We start from the raw sequence: 19,453 nt of genomic DNA, 5'->3' as shown, positions 1-19,453 counted from the left end.
CCCCTTGCATTTGTGAAAGGCCTGGGCCCCGTGGTGGAAGCCCAGCACCAGCCACCAGGATACATGCCGCAGTGTTTTCCATTCTCCTCTCTTCCTTTTTCTGCTTTGTCTCCAGGTAAGTATACTATAACTTAAAGATTCTGGTTGAATTCAGGAGCGGAAACAGGGAAAGCAGATCTTGCATTGTTTTTAAGTCTACTTAGGGGATCAGCAAAGAATTCTCCATTGGGCTCAGCCTAGCACTTCAGGTGCCATATTAGGATTCAGCTAAAGACTTTGCTAGTAGCTACTTATCATAATAAATAGATTTCTCTCAGGGCTCCTGAGTGGCTCAGTCGGTTTAGCGTCCGACTCTTAATTTCAGCTCAGGTCATGATCCCACAGTTTGTGAGTTCGAGCCCCATGTCAGGCTCTGTGCTGAGAGCATAGAACCTGCTAGGGATTCTCTTGCTCCCTCTCTCTCTGCTCCTCCCCTCCTCGTGCTCTCTTCTCTCTCAAAATAAATAAACTTTAGTAAATAAATAAATAAATAAATAAATAAATAAATAAATAAATAGATTTCTCTCCTGTTCTCAGGTAAAAGTTGATAGATGACTCACTTATTATATGCCAGTTGACGTCTAGGTCATCATTCTCTCTGCCTAGAAATATCTACTGAAACTCATGTTGACACAGCTGGGACAAAATAGTGATTAAAAAGTGGTTCTTTTTATACTTAATATGTTCTATAATTTAATTTAATTTCAGGGTTAAATAATACTCTAGTTTCCATTTTACCAAAACAAACATTAAAGAAGAGCACAGTAACTTAGGATTTTTTTTTTCATGATAACAAATGCCTAAGACATTATAGGAAGAATAAGTAATCAAGTCTACTATTCCCCAGCTTTGTTCTCTCCGTGGAGGTCATGCTTGCCTCTTTGCTACAGCATGAACACTTGGCCACATTTATGCCCTTACAGCCATGGTCTAGCTGTTCGCTCTAGGAAGAGCCCTCCTTCCACAGATTTCCTGGGCCACCTCCTCAGCCACTGCAAGTCTGCTCAAATCCCAGCTTCTCAATGGAGCCTACTCTGACCACTCTACTTTAATGCCACCAACTCTCCCCCCTGGTGAGAGTCCACTCTGCTTTTTCTACTTCCGTGCTGCTTATCACTTTCTAATTTGCTCACCTATCCTTTATTGCATATTATTGTTTACATTTTGTCTCCTACTGATAAGACAGGAAGGGACCTGGAGTGGTTTAGCTATCCTATTCCTTATTCCACATTTCTCTTTGCAGAAGGGCAAAATCTTTCCATAAACACCTCAGATTTTGGACTCAACAACATGAAATAATGCCATTCGTTAATATAGACTAAGTAATTCTTCACTCTACAAACAGTAAAGTACCTGCAATATCAGTTTGGTATCTACACAATCTTCCAAGCAGCTACCGAAACCCGAACCCAAAATCAACCCTTTAATGTGCTTCACGCAAGTCATTATCCTTTCATCCAGTCAGCTGTAATCCTCAACTTTTTAAAATCGAATACCAAACCCTTCACTCCTTTTGCTTTACCCCAAAATAAGAAGAAAAATCCTCGAACATCTGAAACCTCTTCCATCTCTGATGTCTGTTCTAGGCTATCAAAATATTATAAAAATTTTATGTGTACATCAACAAAGTGTATCTAATCTCGAGATCACCAGCCATAAACAAGCACATAGCAGTCCTTTATGAGCCAGCGGGCATTTCAAAATTAAAATAAAAGGAATTTACCAAGCAACATTACTGAGATATACTCAAATTGGCATTAGCTTTAGTGATAGTGACAGACATAGACACATAAAAATTTCTACAAAACAACAACAACAAAATGATTTTAATGTTAAATAAGACTCACCTCACCTGGTTAATTAAGAGAAAGGCAGATGGACGGTATAATGATGGAATGAGCCACGGTAGAAGACTGCAGACTTGCTAAATTAGTTAAGTAAAATTTCAAGACACAGGGGGTGCTGAGGATACAAGTGGGTAGAAGCTGGAACACATCCTCCATTTAGTAGATTTAAAAAAAAAAAAAAACGAACTTCAATTTGCATGCACGTTCTGACTCAGATGTATTTTAGGAGGAGGCATACTCAACAACCATTTGGATAACTCAACAAACTCCTAGCCGAAGAAGTTCTTCTCACCACAGGTAATCGAACACCAACATACTTTCTTCCAGATCAGTCGAGTTTCAGCAGTTAGATTTTCCTTTCACCTTAACCAATTGTCACCTCAGCTTTTCTGAACTAGGCCATCCAACGGTGTCTCATAACCCATTTTCATGCCAAAACAATATGCAATTGCCCTGTTAGAGCAGTACAGTGCATTGTTCCCTGAACCCAACAAAGTAGATTTCCATCATGCAAATCAGTCTCAACACAGACATTCCATGTTTATTTATCTTAGCCAATTCCTTTTGCTTCCTAAGGCTATTTTCTCCTGAACACTCTTCCTCCTCCAGAGAAGAGCTAAAAAAGAAAAGAAAAGAACATTTCCTGAACTCAGTTTCTCATTGCCTAAGTCATATTTGCAAGTGCCATGCTATGTGGCGAGCCACGTGTCATGCCCTGCTACTATGAGTCCCGACTGGGCAGTTTATTTCTGTGGAGACTATCTTCTGTTATTTTGGATTTTCATATGGGCTGTTCCTTTTTATTAAGTCAATCATCTGGAAGTACCCAGCCCATCATTTGAAAGATGGATTGAAAAAAAAAAAAAATGGATAAAAAAGATCTTCCCTCTAAGGATTCTTAAGCAACATTAATAATATGAACACATTTATTGACTGCTATTTACATTTTGTATTTCCTTAGGCTACATTAAGATATTTAAGCCAAGGCACTATGTCTTATTTGCCTTGTACTGTTGACGCTAATAAGACCTAGATTATTAGAGAACAATAAGGCAATTTTAAAAACTGAAATAATAACACATGGCCAGGCTCTCACTTTTTCCTGCCTCTCCTTTTTAATTATAATCGCAATTGAACATTTTAACCTGAATTCAGGAGAAAATGAGGTGAGAAATGAATTGCCTTAAGTCAAATTCCAAAATTCTATGCTTTCAACTAAATCATTATTTGAGGTCTCATTAATTGAAGGAAGGGGGATAATTACTAAAGTGCATTTCTGTAGGAAAAAATCACTTGTTAGGCTCTATGGGTGGCTGCTATTATGATGGCCCGAGGAGCTACAGCTTTTACTGGACAATAGAAATAATGATTCTTGTCATTACTGTAGTGGCTCTTGGTTAAGGTAACTTAAGAACCAGCTGCTTCTGGATGTACATGAAGCAGCACGTTTTTGGGGGATAAATCTCAGCCACATGGTTACAAGACAAACAGTTTTGTTCAGCTAGACAGCTGTAGTATAAAGCATCTAAAAAGGGCTTAGCAAATATGTAAATCATTATTAGCTGAGTGAACAAGTATTTACCAAGTGCCAAATATATTCCAGATACTGTTCTGGAAACTGAGAGTAAAGCGATGGAAAAAATAAATATTACTGCTTTCTATGAGCCTACATTCTAGCGAGAAAGACATAATAGATTTAAAAAACTGAGCCACAAAGTGCTCCATTGGATGAAAAGTGCAATAGAAGAAAATAGGAGTGCAGGACAGCAAGTACCTGCGAAGCAGTGAGGGTGGGGGAAGAGGACCACTCCTTTCTATAATGTGGTGAGGGAAGTCCTTGCCGGGAAGGTGACTTTTGAGCAACAACACGGAGGTGAGGACTGTGCAGATACATGGGTGACCAGCTCTCCAGCAAGTACAGAGCATGTGTGAGGAACAGAAAGGAGGCCAGTGCGGCTGAGGTTAAGGAAGGAGGGTGAAGGCAGCAGGAGTGTAATTAAAGAGAAATATGAGCAGAAGCGGGGGACAACTCAGAGTCTTAAAGATGAAGGCAAGCGCTTGTCCTCTTCTGCAGGGACTGAGATGAGTATAATCCTACCTGTGATTTACCAGGGTCACACTGCCTGCTAGGTTGACAATGTGTGGCAAGAGAGAAGCTGGGGAACACTTACATACAGGCTACTACAATAGTCCAGGCAAGGAAGCCGAGGCAGAGGGGATAAGATGTGTGCAGATTCTGAGCACGCTTTAAAGCCGCAGCCATAGGATTTTCAGAGAGAATCCACACAGGATGTGAAAGAAAGAAAGATGTCAAGAGAACAGTGGCTGCGTACCGTGAGGAAAGACAGTAAAAAGAGCAGATTTAAGAGGGAAGGTCAGCGGTATGGTTCTGGACAGGTTTAGATTTGAGATGCCTCTTACAGGCAAATGGAGGTAAGCAAGCGCTGAGAAATGGGAGACCGAACTTTCCCAGAGGAAAGGACTGGGCTGGAAACGCAGACATTTATGAAGCATGAGACTGAGGATAGTTTTGAAAGCAAGAGAATGGATGAGATGTTCAAAGAGAGTGCACGTGGATAGAGGAGACAGGCAGTCCAAGGACTAAACCCTGGGACACTCTAAGAGAAGGAAGGGCCACTAAAGGAGACAAAGAAAAAGTGGCCAAGAGCTAAGGGAAAAACAGGAGTGTATGGAATCCTGAAAACCAAATGAATTAGGTATTGGAAGAAAAGACTGTGTCAACTTGCCAAGAAGTCCAGTAAGAAAAGGACTAACATTTGGATGATGGCAAAAAAAAAAAGTTCAAGTACTGTAAAACTGAATCCTATCTGTAAAACCAGAGATACCGCTCTTTGGAAATTGGTTTTTAGGAGTTGTGCCTTTCTAACTGCATGTCTAGCAAGTAACATGTGTAATACTATATTAGATATTGACACCAAGGCTTTTGTGTTTGCTACATCTGCTTATACAGATACAATGATCCGTCCGCCAAATCTAACACGTGAGCACGATAAAGGAATGATGAACCCTAGGAACTAATTCTTGATCATTTTATCTCCCCCTTTACACTTATTTGCTGAGTGATCGATAATATGCACTAAATGAAACAATGATGAAACTACTCTGTAGACTTTAATAAGAACAGCAAACAGGAAATTGAGATACTGACTTTTCCACAAGGATAACTAATTACAACAAGGAGCTACAGATAAGCTTGCCAAGCAATTATATCCAGACACAAGAGTCAACAGCCTAGCTTGCCTATTCACTGAAGACGAAATGGAGTGTCGAGTCTGGTAATTGTGTGTAGGCAACTTAGGAAACTGAATATTTCACCTAAATCCTAATAGAGTTGCTGGGTGAAATTCATCATTCGTACTTTCTGCACGGATTTGGCACAGTGCCTTAGAGAAGGTGTTCAATAAGCAGTAAAGAGGGGAATGAACGGCGTTGTGTGCCCAGAGCTGCTACACAAGACCCTAGGGGTTGTGCCCTCTGCTACTGCAGAGGGCGCTGTTCACGAGGCGCCTCTGTCATGAGGTGCATACCTGCCCACCACGTGTGGCAGCTCTGGGAGCATCAGTCAGCCTCTGACTTTTACACGAAAGTTGAAAAGCAATCTTGGTAACGGCACGCACATGCTAAATATCCTTTGAGATCAATATAAACTGAAAACAGGTTTACAAAGATGTGTCTTGCAAGAAGAGACAATTACCAAATGCCTACATATGGATTTGATGATTTTTTTTTTACCTTGCTATATGTGAATAGCACATGTTTTCAGCACTTGATTATAAACTGCTAAAAAGCAGGGATCGATCATGCAAATGCTATCTATACACCAGAAGCAGTAAACGCCTTTTTTTAAACACTGACTCTCATATGTGATGACTTTGCAACAATAAAACAATCCATAACAAGCACCTTTAAGAAGTGCTGATTCAGAAACCATTTAAAGCCATGTTTACAAGTCATGCTGGTGATTTTTATCCTCTTAAATCTGGGGAGTCACTGTTGATTCTGAAGAGAAAAAGACTGTTCATTTTACAGTGAGTGCCATGTGGCATGTTTTAAATTGAGGCAGTATATTACAAGGCAAGCCCAAATTGTTTGGCTCATTTCCCCTATTTCTATAATTTTCCTTGTAAAATCCAGAATTTATTTTCTATCATTTTCTTATCTGCATCCTCCTCCTCAAGGCCCAGTTAAGAGCCATTACACAGGATACCACAGGATACTTGAAATTACCCACAGACAACAATTTAAGATGTCGGGATTACCAACTGAAATCACGAAAGAATGGTGACCTTAAAACAAATCATACAAAATCTCAGTTATTTAAAGCCTCAGGACATTATTTTCCCCTTGATTATATAAAGCTACAAAGAAAAGTGGAAAAAAGATCCTCCTGCTTCTTATTGAAAATCACCCATGGAGATCAAAAGCCAGAACCCACTGCAAAGTCCCTGAGATGCTCAGCTTTAATCCCCCTGCCCCTCCGGGCTGTGATTCTTCCTGAGAGCTGTCAAGCCTCAGTTAACCACATAACAAACACAGAACGTCACCCAGAACTTAAAAACAAAAGCGGTAAATATTTTCTATGTCAATTCAAGTAATCAAATAGAAGCTAGCTAATTGGGAGGGAGCTAAGACCTGAGAAAGAGCACCCAGGGGTGAGGTGCAAGGCGGGAGAAAAATGAGACTTTTAGACTTGCCAAAAATGTCCGCCATGCTCGGATCAACGTCACACCCAGGATCCGTTCTCTGTCTCTGCACCTTTCTTAGGTAGATCTATACCAGGACTTTACTCAGAAAATTACGTAATAATCAACATATGTGTTATTTACCCTCACTAGAAAATCCTGGCCCGGCCTGTACTTCATCCTTTTTATCTCTTCCAAAACAGCTAAAGGCTTTAAAACCTATTCAATTCATTTCCACTCCTGTTTATTGAGCATGTACTATATACCAATACATCAGCACATCAGTGACACTGACAGAAATCCCTGTTCCCCAGCAGCTCGCATTCTAAGCTAGTCAAATGTATTTGGGCAATTGCCAACTCATGTTGGAGTTTTGAAAAAGTAGTAAAAATTAAATGTCATTTGGAAAAAGAATTAACTAGAGTCTCCAGGATTTCTTACATATTTATCTGTTTTGCTTACTGATCACATTTTTCAAAACTCAAGCCAGGACAGGTACACAAAGACAAGTCCTTGGGGGGCTGTCAGGAGTTGATGCTTGGGCACTGCCATGTGTGTAATCTTCTTTCTGAGTCATTTTTTAAATGATCGGTGTTTACCTGGGGGTGTGAATCAGGGTCACCGGTGAAGCTTTTGAAGCGCAGAGCTCTATCCAGACTTCCCGAATAAGAATATCCTACAACAGGGCTGGATGCATGTATTCTTTGAAGCCTTACAGTTGGTTCTGATGCCAACTATGGCACAATGCTTTTAATAAACTCGTAGAAGGTTAACAGCAGAGGCGAACTCAATGGGTAAAAGAGAATTTCCTGAAAAGTTCTAGTACATGATAATAGCAGTAATAATAATGATAGCTTAATCTCCTTCCACACTTGTCTTGCACTCTCCTACATTTTTTCCTGATAGCCCTCATTCAGCCCTTATGACGACCATTACTATTTCTCTTCTGCAGGAAATGGCAATATGGGGACGCTGAGTAACTTGGGTAAGTCCCAAAGTTCGGTTAACAGCAGGGCTGGGTTCTGAACCCTGGCATGATGACACTCAAGTCTCTGTGCTCAGTTGCCACTTTGTAGAGGAATTTATTCTAACCATCCACCTATTTACTAATTCATTTGGTAAATGAATTAGCTACAGGTGTACGAGAGACAGACATGTCTCTATTTTTCCTCTGGAATACTTAACACAAATATAAACAATTGTATAATTTGTGTAATACCCATCTCTGCTAGGATGTAAGAATCACATGGAAATAGACGTGTCTCACTTAGGTGAGACATATTTGTGTCCAGTGCCTAATGCATGGCAGCACTCGGTAAATATTTGCTGACCAAATGACTGACTGCATGAATGAGTGACAGTTTGTGGAATGCAGATGTGCATTTTCCACTGGAGGAGTCATACTTGTAAACAGACTTAACCCAGAATGTTAATAATACTCTACCCAACTATAAATAGACAGCAGTAGGAGATGGAAAGAGAGAGACTGAAACCCACCACATCCAGGAGACCACTTGATTCTCACAATAAGCCCAGGGGATGGGCAGCACAGGTTTTATCAACTGTATTTGGAAGGCAAAAAGACTCAACAGGAGTATGCCTAGGAATTCATGCCATATTCCTGAGGCTTGAACTGTGGAATCAGAGACCTGTGTTCAAATCCTGTTTCTGACACTTCTTTTTTTTAATGTTTATTTTATTTGTTTTGAGAGAGAAAGAGAAAGCATGAGTTGGGGATGGACAGAGACAGAGGGAGAGAGAGAATCCCAAGCAGGATCCTGCTGTCAGCGCAGAGCCTGACATGGGACTTGATCCCACAAACCGTGAGATCATGACCACTGCCAAAATCAAGAGTCAGATGCTTGACCGACTGACCCACGCAGGTGCCCTCCCCATTTAGGACACTTCTATTGGTGGCTTTAGGCAAGCTTGCTTAACATCCTTGAGCTTCAGCTCTGTCATTTATAAAGAGAGCTATACTTCGATCTTGTCTTTTATTCACAGACATATCCCAAGCACTTACAATAGTTTCTGCTATGGACTCAGCACTGAATTTATTGCTAAATTGCAGTGCCATTAAAGGTCTTAAATATGAAAACGTGTATAAGAGTGCCTAGTGTTGTGACTAACACACTATTAGTCACAGTTCCCCTGTGACCAAATATCCCTAAAATGTCATTCCCGCTTTTCCTTCCCTTTAAAATCTTGAAAGGGACTGTCTCCCTTCCCCATTTCAGATTCTTTCTAAGCCATGTGAACTCTTCTACAGTAACTCTTCAGAGGCTTAGACCTACTTCCATGAAATCACCTAGTTCGCTAATGCAAAGTTGGGGGGGGGGTGCAGATTTAATTTTTAAATCAGGACAGATGCTAACTTAACCAGGAGTTCATTTACGGTCTCATTCCCACAAGACATATTAAACATACATCTCTAAGTTCTCCTTCTTAGTAAAAACTGTCGCATCACTTTAATACATTTCATAATGATCTTATAAAATAAAAGGTTTACGAAATTGCTGCACTGCTTTATCATCACCATTCAGATGAATAAAATCAATTCGCCACATAGCCACACATTAGATTCCTTTGTGCTGAGGCATCGTTACCTGGATGTGTAAAATCAGCATCCCCAGATCTGTGATAATCCATAGACACACTGAACTCTAAACACCCACCTCTCCCTCTCAGCCTCCTGTCTACTGCCACATTTGTCCCCTTAGTATAGGAGACCAGGGCAACAACATGGGAGATGTGGAGGTTGGATCCTGGGCCCTAACAATGGCTTTTTGGGATTAATGAAACAGAGCTTTTCTTTGCTGGGTGTTATTTCATCCATCCATCCATCCATCCATCCATCCACCCATTCATTCATTCATTTGTTGTGGGGGTCAGGTGGGGTGATGGTAGGTGTTATGTGAAAATGTCCTACAAAAAAAAAAGAAAAGAAAAGAAAAAGAAAAATGTCTTATAGGCCCAGCTACATTGCTATGAGTAATACATGGATGTGTGGTGGGCAGAGTGTTTATTTAGCCTGTGGTGGGAGGGAGAAGGCAGTGCTCGGATGTACAGGATTTTTGAAACCTGATGTGCTAAGGGAAAAAATCCAAATTTTAGTGGGCATATTTTTTGCAACAGTAAAATGAAACACTAAGTGATTTCCACAGTTATATACAGCTTCAACATTCTACATTTTTATCAACAGCTGAAAAACAACATTGTTATATTTACCCCACACACTTACTCTTAAACACCAGGAAAGGCAGCGATGTCAGAATGTATAGAGATAAAGATCCAAGGAGATACTAATATACAGATACAGTTATAGAAATACAGATGAAGAAGATAACCTTCTATGAACATAAGTTTTAAAGAACCATTCGAAGAGGATTTTCATCCAATTTACTTTAACTTAACTGAGCTTAATTTTAATTTTTCAATCAAAGCAATTTCAGATTTAATAGCTAGCTAACTGAATATAAGAATATTGACAATGACCGTTATCAATGCTAAGAATAGGTAACACTTACTGATCGGATAGCATTACAAAACCCATTGAGGTATACGCCATTACCATCATTCCTACTTTACAGGAAGAAAATCTTATCTGTAAGATACGGTTCAGAGACTTTTAAGCCGTTTAAGTGACAAAATGGGCAGATCCGGAATTTGAACCTAGATCAGTCCAAACCCAAAGTCCCAGCTGTTAAACACATCACATTCCAAATAATTATAAATAACTGTAACAATAACTTTGTAGGGCAAAAGTGGAATGAAGTATGGAAATCAAGCTTACGTAGGAGTTCAGGCAGCTGATTTCTACTTCCAGTCCATCCGTTAACCAGCTGAATGTCCATGTAATGAAGCAAACCTCTCTGAACCTCAGTTTCTTCCAGGGTCAAAGGAGAAAGTTAGCTGAGCTGACATTTCTCAGCTCTGTTTCTGTATGATCTTTGGTCACAGGGAAGGGGAGGCATCATCTTTTTTGTTAGGCAGGGCCTTTCTGTTTATATTTGAAGGTTTGCATAATAGTTCGTTCAAAAAAACTTGGGTGGTTAGCAAACAGTCTGGAAATCACTAAATTCAACAATCTCTTAAGTTTTTAAGCGTTTTTGATATTTTATGGTTCTATTAAATACTTACGTTTTTATCAATAAGATTGGCTTCTTCCATATTCCTTGTTTAATATTAGCTCTTTTAAAACATGAACCTGGGGTCGCCTGGGTGGCGCAGTCGGTTAAGCGTCCGACTTCAGCCAGGTCACGATCTCACGGTCCGTGAGTTCGAGCCCCGCGTCAGGCTCTGGGCTGGTGGCTCAGAGCCTGGAGCCTGTTTCCGATTCTGTGTCTCCCTCTCTCTCTGCCCCTCCCCCGTTCATGCTCTGTCTCTCTCTGTCCCAAAAATAAATAAACGTTGAAAAAAAATTTTTTTTTTAAATAAATAAATAAAACATGAACCTGGAAGACTTCTTTTCAAGAAAGGGAAGCAACCAGATTATCTGGTGGATTAACCTTTTCCATTAAGATTTCACAAAATTAAAAGTCACCAGAGACTAAAGTTTTTTAAGCAAGAAACTTAAATATCCTTTGGTATCTATGTATTCTTGAGATTTGGCTTAAACTTTTTCTAAAGCATTTTCTGGAATTAAGTACAGCCTATCTTTCCAACAACACGTGAAAACCAGAAGTATTATAAGAATGACTTCTAGGTCTAGAGGAACATAAAGTCTGTGTGCTCAAATCTAAATATGAGATTAGACATAATTTGAAAGTCTGTAAGGGAAGCCGATGGGTGCCAGCTAGTGTGTACTTCTTGATCTAAAATAACCTAAACAGACACGCATTCTTGGTCCGGGGAAGATGAGACCCTCAGCCGGCCAAGAAGAATACCGAGGTGGGAGCCGGGGAGGGCACATGGTCAGCAGTCATATTACAATAGCCAGCAATCACACAGCACTTACCATGTGGCAGACAGTGCTTTAAGAGCTTTACAGATACTAATTCACTTAATCCCCACAACAATTCTGTGAGCTCCACACTGAAGCACCTAGTGTAAGTAACCTGACCGGTCACAGGGCTGAGAGGTGAAAGGGCTGGGATTTGAATCAGGCATCCGGTGGCCCGCCTGCCTGCCTGCAAAAGGGATGTACTTGTGAAATGGGAGTGGAGGGCTAGGGTGAGATTTAAAGCCCTGGAAAGTATTGGGAGACATGAAAAAGATCTAAGAAATCCATAATGATGGGGAAAAAAGGAGATGGGGATGCCCTGGTAGCAAAGATGAAAACATAGCCTGAAGACAGGAAATAAACTCTGAGGAGAAGCTGGACCGAGGCTCCCCTGGTTTTCGAAGCTGTACAAATCAGCAGGGGCCTACAGAGGATGAAAGCCTTCCTTCTGAGAAATAAAGGGAGCCCTTGAGGTGATGGCTAAAATTGGGATTTAGGAGCCCATCTGTGGCAAACTCCTGCGACACCGTAATAACCAATTTTCAGTGAATAAAAAGAAGTGGTGTCCAGATAATTCCTGCACCTTGCTGTCTGGCTCATTTTCTCAATGAGAAAACTGACACGCAGTGGTTGAGGCGACTTGCTCCAAGGTTACTCCAGCTGATTACTGACAAGTCCGCCATTCTTCCCACCACACTCCTTGAGTTGTTTTTGTCCCTAATGTTCTTTCCAGATTTAGTTCTTTCTTTATGATTCTATTTGAGTATTTGCTAAAGAAGTCTCTAAGGAGCCCAAAGGGAGTTAAAGCTGTCTATGACACACCCACATCGAGTACTTTGTAATTCTGCAGCTGTACACAATATTAAAAGATGCATATGCCTGGGTCTGCCCTGAATGCTGGATGACAAAAACGAAACTGGGAAGTAATGGTCCTCGGTGTATGAAACGCCTTCTATTTTCTATCTTCAGACTGAGAGAGACAGCCAGGAAGGAACCTCGGCAAGGAGAGGGGCAGAATGTTGTTCGCTCTTAGGCACAGATATAATGAACAAGGTTGATTCTACCACACAGTGAAGAAAGTTTCGGAAACTGGAACATTCTATTTTATTCCACTTTCCACAGGAAATAGAGAATGGAGACCTGTGGTAGTCTCCCATTAGCATTATGTGGCCTCCACAAAACCAAACTTTCTCAAATCTAAAGACATTTAAAGGTAATTATGGGGGAAGGTGAGGGAAACACTTCCAGCAGTTAAATAAGGATAGTCATGGAATGGACAAACATCACGCCTCGCAGGTCATTACCTGTGTCCCTCTGCCAGCTATGATGTAAGAAGCAGAAGAAAACTCCAGGTCAAGGAAAAAACGAGAAGGACAGTAAGGGCTTACTCTAGTTAAGGGTTAGTAGGGAAAAGTGAGTTAGTGTGTGATCTACAGGCTAGGTTACAGTAGAAAAACTCAAATTGAACACTGAAGAACAGCTGTTAAAACACTCTATAATTAAGGTTTTTTTTTAATCTTTATTTCTGAGAGAGAAAGAGAGCACGAGCAGGGGAGGGGCAGAGAGAGAGGGAGACACAGAATCCGAAGCAGGCTCCAGGCTCTGAGCTGTCAGCACAGAGCCCGACGTGGGGCTCAAACTTGTGAACCATGAGATCATGACCTGAGTCAAAGTCAGATGCTTAACTGACTGAGCCACCCAGGCACCCCATAAACACTTTCAATGTATATAAACATACATTAAATTCTAATAAAGGCAAAAGACACTAAACCGCAAAGGTAACGTTGACATGATCCAGAAGTAAAACCATCACTGTTCTACACACTGTTGTTCAGAAACAAACAGGTGACAGAACAAAGAAGGGCAGTGGGACATTGAAGAGGGACCGGGATTCTGGGCTTGACTCACACTAACCAGCAGTGAGTGACCTTGGCAGACTAGTGCCCTTCAGTTTCCTGATCTGTGAGGCTGGTAGCTGAAGTTATCTCTCAATCTCTTCCAAAAACAAAATTAAGATGACTATTCACAGCAGGAAAATAATCACAGGAACAAAAATGCAAGTATGTTTTCAAAGTCAAGGATTTAATCATAGGGATGGTTATGGCCAGCAATCAGATATATGAGCAGGAGCTTCCTTTCTTGTAGAGCTGGGGTGCATCACCCTCTTGGCACATAGATATGTTCGCAAACTCAGAAGCTCTCCAAACCCCATAATTTAGACATTTTTATGGAGGTTTCATCACACAGGCATGATAGATTATTAACTCAATCTCTTGTCTTGCTCCCCTTCTAGAAGATGGAGGGTGAGCTGAAAGTTCCAAGCTTCCAATCATGGCTTGCTCTTTCTGGTGACTGGTTCCTACCCTGAATCCCTCCAGGAGCCCACTTAGAGTTGTCTCATTAGAACAAAAGATGCCCCTATCACCCAGAGAAACTCCAAAGTATTTAGTGGTGCTGTGTGAGATGCTCCTATAACCCATGACTCAGGAAGTCACATGGGTTTTAGGAGCTCTGTGTCAGAAACTGGGGGTGGGAACCAAATATATATATCTCATTATGTCATAGTGATATATCAGAATAGATCACTTAAAATTCACAAATCCTTTCCCTTTTCACAATGCTTTTTTTTTATATAGTTACCATAAAACCATTCCAATTAAAAAGCAGCCGATTTTCTTATTGTTTATATTAGAGAAGTATGAAAAAGAATATACTTAAAGAAGAAAAAGTACTTTGGTGAAACAGCCCTTCTATATTTTAAAATAAAAAGAAACACAACATGGGGAAGGGCAGGGAGGCTTTAGCTATAATAACACAGATTATTTTGTCCATGACAGAAGTCATTCTGGATATTGAAGAACTCACAAAAATAAAACCAGTCGTTCTGAAACGTTCAGGAAACCATCATATGGTGGAAAGTGAAATCACACAATAACAAAAGTGGAGGTTATCTGTTGCTTTGACACAGAGATGTTTGGAAAGGGTGGCAAGAGGAAACCCTGATAAGGTTAATGAAGTATCTGATCAAGATAGTCACTTTGAAGTTATGCAATATGTATGTACTTTGAGTAAGAAACACACTCACAGAATCAACACTAAAAAGGGCTTTGAGATCACTGCGAATAATCTTCTCATGAATTGCAGGAAGAAATCATTGTCAGAACTGGCACCATCTCCCTGGATTCCTGATTCACGCTCTGCACTCTTTCTCACAGCTTTTAGACAATAGTTTTCACCAGTATCATCATTTTTATCTTCCTTTTCCTGCTACTCTCAGAAAAGGGTATTCTTTTAGTATAGTAATGACAAGAAGATGCTAAACAAAACAACTACCCTTCTACTTGGAACTAAAACGCACGTCAAGTAACCCCTATGTGAATCAGATGAAAAGTGGAATTCGGAGGATAAGAAAGCACACCAAAAGACCCAACGACATAAGGCGAGTTTATATAAATCCTGAGTTGGATTTTTGAATTTTCCATCATAAATTCTTTTAATGAATTCTGATTTGCACCAAAAGGACAAATATGAAGTAAGCGCTGAATAAATCAGCAAATGTTTGATGTTTCTTACCAAAAATAACCGTTACATTTAGCAGACAATTAACACACTCCCTACAATCATGACTACCATTGTTCAGCGTAGGCTGCTACATACGGAGAAATACAATTTTTCTTTTCTTACTAAATATAAGCATCGCTATCTATCCACGTACAGAAGGTTTGGGGGGACAAGTGCATATGCATCGGTGTTAATGGTAATAAATGATAATTATCATTCACTGAGTTCCTACTACAAGTCAGGTGTTGTGTGAGGAACTTTTCATACATGGCCTCAAGTCTCACAGGAATGTAAGGTAGAAATCATTTCAACCATTTGCAAGATGAGTAAAAGGAGAGAGAGATGTTAGGTAATGTGTCAGCGGCAGGATTAAAATATGTCTGTTTTACTCTCAGGCCAATGATCTGTCCGCTAGGAGGCAATGTCTTATCCTGACAGCATTCCCATTACATACAGAATGGAGATGCTACTTGAAAAAACCTAGAACACAAGGACAAACACATCCGTGCTCCATTTCAGTTTTACTTCTATGCAAATTTTATTTTGTGCCAGGAGGATGGTGAATATTCCACAGCCTTAGCATTAGGTCTTAAACAGAAAATCAAAATCTGCCCAGAAAGGAACCTAATGTGTGTTTTAAAAATTTGTTTAAAATTATGATCCTTACTGACTCCTAAAATAATTTATTCCCACCAGACAAATACGGTCACACTGTCTCCGATTGACCTCTACCGGCCGGACTGTTGGTACTCTGCTCCCTTTTCAGTGGGCAAATCTGACTCTTCCTGATTCCTTTGATCAATCATAATGCTTTCTCTGCCATAACTCTTCTTCTCTTTCCCTCCATTATTTTAACTGGACAATCACCCATCATGAGTCAACTGCCAAACCCATTCCAGTCTATCTTGGCAAGGGTCATGTCTGTTTCCATCATAATTTTACAACTAGCTTCTTTCTTGAAATGAGCATTTCTCATTACACTCACCCAGCCATCACTAAATGCAAGATAAGGCTCCCGAGCTGCTACCCGTCCCTCCGACATCCCTCATGTCAACGGAAATGTCTCCATTAGCCTTCCTGGCCTAATTCCTCGGACTCAACCCAACTACACAGGAACGATCTCTGACAAATCTTGTCCTCACCCTCAAAATTTGCATTCTTTAGGCACCCTCAGCTAAGAGATAATTACTTCTACGACTCATGGCTAACTCCTGATGATTCTTACTTGGTCTGTGGAACCCAAGCCTGTTGGCTGCCACCAGCCAACTGGACGGGATCTTGCTGACCTGCCAATTTCCCAGTCTCTTCATCAGACTCCAATCCTCCACAATTTTCTTCCTTTCTTGAACTATCTCTAAAATAATCACCCACTCCAGTTCACTTCTTTCTCACTGTAGAAACTGAAAAAGTGCCCAACATATCATAGGCTCCCTTGTAGGTAATCTCAGTTCCTGGGGAAGGGATTTAAAAAATATATATATATCTGTAGAATTGGACCTAAGTTCCATCCATAACCTCATTACTTTTTGGGAAAGGTTTGTCATCTTTTGGATACCACTCCAAAGAATCTATTGCTTGGCTGAAGAAGTTTGATTCAATAATAGAGTCATCTATTCATTGCTGAAAAAATTCACCTTTTTCCTGGACAATATCACTACTGACCTTGAATCTATGACTTGATACTTATAAGAAACTCAATACACTCTTCTCTATGATTACATCACTCTGGACACGGAGGGAACTGACTACTGCACTTTTGTCCCCCTAGTCCAACTCATGTCTTTGTCATAACTAGGAAGAAATTTTTTGCATTACCGCCACAGTGCTGACACCACTGAGGAAAGATGACAGATTCTAGGACTTCTGGTGGATCTACGAGGGCCTATGAAGTTGGGCATATAGATTGATTCGGCCTCTAATTTCTATCTCTCTGCTTATCTTCCTAGGTATTTCTCTTACCAAATGTCCCTGGGTTACAAAGTAGAGCAATTGTCACCACATCTCAACAGATGATTCAGCTGGCCCTTAATGAACAAAAGGTGACCAAATGAAAAATGGACTTCTGTTGTTCAGAGACAAAAAGAATGCATCCGCTTTCCTCGAATTAGAGGAGGGACTGACAAAGACTCTCTGATCAAACTTTAGACAGGCTCCTCTGAGCCCTCTTCTCATCCAGGCCTCATCCTTTGGACCCTGTCTTTAGCTTGCCAGTCCAGTGGTAGCAAGAATCCCCTTATCCTTGATAGCTGATCACCGTGGCCTGCCTTCAGCAAGAATCTGCCTAAACTTGATATCTCCTGTTAGTAATTTTCCATCCACAGACCTCCTTGCCTTGCTCTTTGGCCATCAGTTCCCACTTGTCCTTGTATTCTCAGCTGAGTTCAGCTCTCTACCAGTCTCTTTTCCTCTCTGCAATAGATTAGGAACAAAATCCATTTTTTACCACTAAACTGATGCCTGGCTCTGGTTCTCTTTGATGCATACTGTGGTCATAAGGAATATTAATAGACGTTATCAATTGAGATAATGCACGCATTATCATAACAAATATTAATGAATGCCCACCATGAGGCAGTCACTATGTGACGTGGTAAGGATAAAATAGTAGGCAAAGGCTGACAAAGGGTTCGCCCTCTTGAAATTGATAGTCTAGTGAGGAAGACAAACCTTAATACAATGATCACACAAATAACATAATATCATTACGATAAATATTTTGAAGCAAAAGTGTATGGTACTTATATGGGTTAGTCAGGGAAGGATTCCCTGAAGACTAATAAAGTGACATTTTAGCTGAAATCTGATTATTTAAGATTATTGGATATGTGTATAGGGGTGAGGGATATTCCAGAAAGAAGGAACAGCAAGCACGTGCCAAGTCTCTTATTGAAAGGGAAGATGGCACATTCAAGGGCCTGAAAGGAGCTGAACTGAAAGAATGCCAATGTAGATAAGTCACAGAAAATAAAGCGATAATGAGGGAAACAGGTATAGGATGAGAATGAAGATGTTTATAGACAGTGGAACATTCAAGACTTTCTAAACCATCTTAGGATTTGCAACTTGAAGCTAGGGACAATTGGACACCTTTGTATGTATGTATTTAGCACAGGGTTTGTATCAGGGTAAATGCCCAATAAATAGAAACCTTAAAAATATATGAATCAACTTAATGTGTCAATGTATGGTATTTGTCTAATGTGTAACATACATTGCCTTACACAATAGACAAATACCATTTATCAGTGATTTTTGGCCCTAGGGTGGCCAGTAGAGGAAAAAAAAAAAATCACTGGAAATGGTCAAAGTGATGTGATTTAAATGTCAGAAAGCAACTTTACAGTTATATATTATATAGGAAATGTAAAAAAAAAATCTAGATAATGTACCCGTTTTTGGTAGTTCCATGAACTGTTATTTAAAAACTCAATCACCCAAATTTGAAATGAAAATATGTTTCAGTCAGAATGATACTCAGCTGTCAAACATGGAGAATTATCACTTGACATGGGGTGGCTGAACAAGGCCCACCCTCCCACATTTGAATTATTTTCAATTTTAAAAGACATCTTAATAGCTCATACTTCAGGTTTTATTTAAAAATTTTGGAGACGCCTGGGTGGCTCAGTCAGTTAAGTGTCGGACTTTGGCTCAGGTCATGATCTCACGGTTCATGGGTTTGAGCCCCGTGTCAGGCTCTGTGCTGACAGCTCCGAGCCTCGAACCTACTTTGGATTCTGTGTCTCCCTTTCTCTCTGCCCCTACCCCGCTCGTGTTCTGTCTGTCTGTCTCTCTCTCTCAAAAATAAATAAACGTTAAAATATAATTTAAAACAATTTTTTCATTCCCTCTTTTTTTTTTTTAATAAAGTTTATTTTTTTAGTGATCTTTAGAGCCAACATGGGGCTTGAACTCATGATGCTGAGACCCAGAGTCACATGCTCTTCCCACTGAGCCAGCCAGGGGCCCCTTCATTCCCTCTTTCTTTTTTTTTTTTTTTTTTTTTTAATTTTTTTTTCAACGTTTATTTATTTTTGGGACAGAGAGAGACAGAGCATGAACGGGGGAGGGGCAGAGAGAGAGGGAGACACAGAATCGGAAACAGGCTCCAGGCTCCGAGCCATCAGCCCAGAGCCTGACGCGGGGCTCGAACTCACGGACCGTGAGATCGTGACCTGGCTGAAGTCGGACGCCCAACCGACTGCGCCACCCAGGCGCCCCACATTCCCTCTTTCTAACTGAGGTACCAACTGCATGAAACACGTCCATGAATCCCAAATTTATTTTTCTTTAATTAAAATTAAAATTAATTTGCAGTTTAGAAAGGATGAGCAGTGGAGAGCTGCTGGCACGAGAACCTT

General features: G+C 40.4%; 1 protein-coding gene across 6 annotated transcripts in view; it reads right to left on the bottom strand.

Moving 5' to 3' along the window:
* Positions 1 to 19,453, bottom strand: part of PPP3CA (protein phosphatase 3 catalytic subunit alpha) — a 330,036-nt gene that overhangs the window by 134,089 nt on the left and 176,494 nt on the right. The window contains exon 1 of one of the 6 annotated variants that reach the window (XM_045471812.1): positions 1,892 to 2,012. The exons of 4 other annotated variants lie outside the window; for them this stretch is intronic. The gene's annotated coding sequence lies outside the window, so the exon portion shown is untranslated. Of the gene's footprint in view, positions 1 to 1,886; positions 2,013 to 19,453 lie in introns of those variants that run through there. One more of the 6 variants, XM_045471807.1, reaches the window with a different exon arrangement.

Source organism: Leopardus geoffroyi, chromosome B1, assembly GCF_018350155.1.
Source record: "Leopardus geoffroyi isolate Oge1 chromosome B1, O.geoffroyi_Oge1_pat1.0, whole genome shotgun sequence".
In the NCBI taxonomy this organism is placed as follows: domain Eukaryota; kingdom Metazoa; phylum Chordata; class Mammalia; order Carnivora; family Felidae; genus Leopardus; species Leopardus geoffroyi.
Note: the sequence above shows the minus strand (reverse complement) of the source record. Positions and strands in the feature narration are given on the sequence as shown.